The sequence below is a fragment of the Tupaia chinensis genome, unplaced genomic scaffold (assembly GCF_000334495.1).
Source record: "Tupaia chinensis unplaced genomic scaffold, TupChi_1.0 Scaffold142914_1, whole genome shotgun sequence".
NCBI classification, from domain to species: Eukaryota; Metazoa; Chordata; class Mammalia; order Scandentia; family Tupaiidae; genus Tupaia; species Tupaia belangeri.
Genome location: NW_006202759.1, coordinates 205,849 through 211,421, shown reverse-complemented (window position 1 = coordinate 211,421; position 5,573 = coordinate 205,849).

Below are 5,573 nucleotides of genomic sequence, written 5' to 3'. Positions count from 1 at the left end.
CCTACTCACCTTCCTTCCTTCCTCTGTAGAACCATTTAGAACCCAGCTGTTGAAATTCCTGCCTCCCTACTCCCTCTCAGTCTACCAGTGTATGTAGCTCTCTAAGTCCACTTCAGAAATGTCCCTCCTGCCATCCCATAGTCTCCTCACTTGAGCTTTCTGATGTTCTTGCCTCCCCTCCCCACACTGACACTGAGGCTTAGCTCGGACTCCACCATACTCTTTTCTTTTCATTTACTTTAATTTTTGTTTTTATTTATGATAAAGAATACGCACTGCCACATAAGAGAGAAAGAGACAGAAAGAGAGAAATAATCACCCTCCACTTTCAGACCTCCTTCTCCTTATCCCAGCCAGGACAGAGTCCAAGTGCCCCAGCTTCCATCAAACCTCTGTGAGCTGCGCCTCGCCCATCTCTGACCTGCACGACCCCACCTTCTTGCTCAGCTCATGTGGAGAACACAGAGAACAGCCTCCTCCCACCTCTGCCTGGCCCTCCTCAAGGATAAGTCCAATGCCTAGGGGGCCCTCGCCTCTCTGCAAGCCCTTCCTCAGCCCCTACTGGGTCACCAGGACACCATCAGTGCTGCATTCACAAACACATCCCAGTCCTTGTGCAGAACGGAGCCAGAGACGTGCACCACTCAGAACGTGCTCAGCCAGAGAGTGAGGGAGTAGACGGACAGAAGAGCTATTCGTGTCCACCCCGAGTACAGGCCTGTGTTTGCAAACACATTTCTGCTCTGTCTCTGAGGCCTTGGAAGTAGGGGCAGTTTCCTCCGTCTGTGTTCACTGTCTTAGCACAAGACTTGGCACAGAGAACTCACTAGTAAAATAGGTTTGTACCTGAATACATTGAGTTCATCAAACTGGGAAAAAAAAAAAAAAAAACAGAATTGAATACACTGAAAGTCTTTGTTAAGGCTGAGCTCACAATGGAGCCCTTGTGCTCTCCTGACCTCTAGTGGCAACCATGTGACCTGCAGACAGTGCTCAGGACCAAATATTCAACCTGGGAGAAACCAAATCCTAGACAGCCATTTTCTAGACAATTTGCTTAAAGCTGGTTCTGTAAAAGTTGCTTGATCATTTAAAGAATTCACAGAATTATTGAGTCATAAGAATTTAGTCTCAACTCCTCGCAAATTTATGATAATTTGCATTTTACTTGATTTCCACAACTTTTAACAGCCATTTTGTGTACTCACTCAGTTCAACAGCCATTTTAAGTAGTTTTTTTTTTTTTTTTTAATATTAAAGACCAGAAGCCTTTCAAATGCTATTCATGTACTGAATGGTGGATTTTCTTTCAAATTCAGGTCATTGTCTTCATTTTTATGTATTTTATGAGGTGGGACTAAGTGAACCATAGGAGTCATTTCAAGGCATAGAGATCCTATTTCACACGTCAAGGGCTGACAACTAGAAAAGTTGTAATAGGAATGTGAACAATTTTCATGCGGTCAAAAATTGTTTTAAGATAAACTGCAAATATAGAGAAGACACACATTGGTATAAAACCTTCTGTACAAGGCTACTGCATCCTTTCCATGTATAACTGAATTGTTAGGATAGGCAGGGCATCTAGAAAACAAACACATGCCAACTAATCATTTGCTTTGGTTATTCAGGGATTAGTGACTGGTGTAGAAAAGTAGTGAGCTGCATTGAGACTGTGTGGAAAGAGAGGAATTAACCCTACAGATTCCTGTCAACTGAAAAGGACAAAATGAAGTTTTATTTTAGTTTTTTAAAGGTTTTTGCTATAGGGCACATGTGCTTGCCCAAAAGCGGGCAATTTACATGAAAAAATTTAATTTTGAAAATTATAGCATAGAGAACCAGCAGTTAGTGTAATGGCTATGTCGCTGGACTCCCACGTAGTCCACCGCGGTTCGAATTCCACACCCAGTGGCTTAAAACTCACGCTGGGCGCATGTGCGTGTGTACCCAAGATCCCAAGAGGAGAATGGAGGAGAAGGGATTGTGGCATGACCATCCCCCCTGGGGGGTGATTTCTTGCTTTCTATCTCTCTGTCTCTCTCTGTCTGTCTGGTGAGCGCACGCACCCTACAGCAAAAACCTCTCCAAAAAAAAAAAAGTTATAGCATATAGCTGAATTCTACTTTGAAACCCACTTTGCTGGGACCATCAGATGGTGTAGAGGTTACGTCATTCAACTCCCAAATGATAGACTGCAGTTCGAGTCCCAGACCTGGCGGTTTGAAACTCATGCTGGGCACATGTGTGTGTGCCCAAAATCCTCAAAGGAGAATGGAGGAGAACAGGATGCAGCTCAGCCATCTCCCTGGGATGATTTTTTGCTTTCTCTCTCTGTCTCTCTGTCTCTCCAATGAGTACACATGCCCTATAACATAACTTGCTCTAATAAAAAAAAATCCACTTTGTCAACCTGTCTGCTAGTGGGAGAGTTTAATCCATTTATATTTTAAAATGAATACTGATAAAGAATTGACTTAATTCCGTTAAGTGACTTAATGTCATTAGCTACTTTGTGTTTGTTTTATGTGATGGTTGCTCCAGTCTTCTTGGGCCTTATGATAACTTCTCCCCCTTGCTTCTGATGGTTAAACACTACCACATGGCCTTTTTAGTTTGGCACATTATCATGTCTCTGGCTCTCTGGGAACCCAGTTCTGGACTGCCATCAGTTCTTCCTAGAGAACAGCTATCACTGAGCTTCTCAGTGATGCTGGTATCCCTTGTTCCTGATCACTTTGTTGAACCAAATGTCCTTCATGTCCTTTCACATAGCTAGCCGTGGAGTTTTTCAGTCTCACATAGAGTCTCCATCCTAGCAAACCTACTCTGAACCATTTGAATCCTTCATTTAATCTCTGTTACAGAAGTTCTGGCATTCTACTTTTTAATATAAGCCTTTGTGTTTTCCCAAATTTGTAGAGCTTTCCTATCAGCATATTTGGTCTCCTGATGTCCTGGTCAGTGTTAAATTTGAATCCTACATCACGGGAGAGGATTTTTATACTGATAAATCCCCCACCCCTGTTTAACTCCATGCCTGTCCCCCCTTGACCTAGACTCCTCAGGCTGCTTCCAGTCATTTTGAGTGGATCCTTTAGCACTTAAAATGATCCTTCACTGTAACCCAGCACAACAAGGCTGAGGAGATGAAAGCCTTGGTCTAAAGGGAGGGTCTCAAAGGTAGGATACAATTTCTACTACAAACTTCATGAATGACTACTGCAAACATGTCCATTTTACAATAGAGATAATAGAGTCTCCAAAGTGGCAAAGAAACTTACTCAAAGCTGCATAGATTGCAGATACGGCCCATTGTATAAAACTGGTTCCATTTTGAACATTGAACCAAAGATCTCTACCAACGTGTTGTATTATTTTCAGGAATGTGCTTATCTAATAATTTAGCTCCAAACGTCTGTTTAGTTACTTGGACAAAACCCTTATTTAACTTTTGGTTTACTTTCTCTGTTAAACAAACAACAACAAAAAAAAAAAAAACATAGCCCCCTGAATGTGTCCATGTCCTTACCACAGCAATATAATACTAATAGACCTTCCTCTTGGACCACATCTGCTCATTCCATTCTTGTAATTACAAGAGGTGTGTGATCTTAACAGAAATTTCCAGCTCTCTCCATAGAAGCAGAACTAGTGGTATACCTTGAAACACACATGCTTTGTCCTATGAGAGTCCTTGACTTGTAGAGAGAATAAGCATTTATTTTTCTGGGATACTTTAGGGTGTAATAAGAACTTTTGTTCATGGAGTTCAACAAAAACTGTCCCTCTTTGAGTGAAAGCTCTTTACACATACAGGTAAGAAGGGGATTAATACTTCATCTTCAACTGCATATGATTGGAAGTGAGAGAGAGAACAAGTTGGTCCTGACAGTCTTGATGGTACCTGAGAAGTTAACAAGGACCCCTCAGTTCAGAAAAATAAACTTTGAGATTATTAAATTGTTTCTGCTTGATTGAATGACTAGTCTTAGAAGTAATAACCATATCAGAAACTGAATGGACAAATAGAAAGAAAAACAAAGTCAGGGAATATTCTGTTAGGAATAAATTCTAGCAAATCGATGGCTAAACTTTAATTCTGTAAATGATAAATAAACCAGGCCAGTAGATGGCAGAGCAGTTACATCACTGGATTCCCACATGGCCGACTGTGGTTCAAGTCCCAGACCTGGTGGCTTGGAACTCATGCCAGACATGTGTGCATGTGTGCCCAAGATCCCGGGAAGAAAATGGAGAAGGGATTGCACATGGCCATCCTCCCTGTGGGGGATTTTTCACTTTCCCTCTCACTGTCTCTCTCTCTCTCTCTCGAGTGAGTCCACATACCCTAAGGCAAAAACTTCTTAAAAATTAATAAAGAAAGCAATGAATAGATATATATCCTGCCTTAGAGCTACATATATCTTACTTAATATATCACTACCTCTTACCACTGTTTCTGTAGACTATATCTTTATGACTAATGACTCATAAGACGTTTGGTTCAAGACATTTTTCAGGAACCTGAGGTCAGCCCCTTAGCCAGCATAAGCCTGGTCCTATCAGCTGAGACCACCAACCCTCCTACTAAGCTTGTGCAATTGATTGATGGGAAACCTTTGACGTTGAAGATCAGGCACTTCTTTGAGCGTACTGACCTGACAGCACCTGATTGCATATTGACAATTATTTTACCTTTTCCTGCCACCAATCATGTTTGTTCATATCCCCCACTGCCCCTTTTCCAGCCCTTAAAAATCCCTAACCCCCTTTAATCAGAGAGGCAAATTTGAGTTTTAACTCTCACCTCCTTAATGAACTACTTTCCAAATTAAAGCCTTTCCTTCCTATGCAAACTTGTCTGTTATTGGCAAACTAAGTGATATGTAAACAAACCTGAGGTTTTTTTTTAAGTCTCAGTGGCAAGGAAAGGCAGTGATTATGTTGAAATAAAAGTACCTTGTGCAAAGGGAGATTCTAGACTAGGCTCAACATAAGATCTTAGGAGTTTTTATAATAGAAAGTATCTTGGCCTTAATTCACGACTGGTTCTGCTAGCTTTTTCTGGTATAGGGTCTTAAGGAATCATGGAGGAAATGGGAACAACAAAAAAAAAAGAATTATGACCTTGGCAACTTCCAAGATGTCCCTGCCCCCAAGCTTGGGCTGGGAACTGAGATCCTTTTGCTTCACATCACTCTTAAGTGGCCTCACCCTGAGCAGAACCACTTTCCAACAGAATCAACATGCATCAGAGAGAACAGCAGTGACTGGGTTAGATTCCTCTCTGCTCAGACTTGGAAGCTGTACTTGACTTCCTCTTTCAGACCCTCAGCCAGGTTCCTCACAGTGGGAAAAAGGCCCCAAGAGGGCCTTTTTTAGTATCTCGTGATACTAACACCCCATTGTGGGTGTAAGTCTGCCTCCATCCACTCCTGTAGATAGAAGTACATTCTTCCCTTCCCTATGATTCTGGCTCCTGGGAGGTAAAAATAATGTTTGTTTAGTTTTAAATATATTTACCAGGTGAAATGGAAATAGGGCTGGAGGCCTAGGAAATTGACTTTACA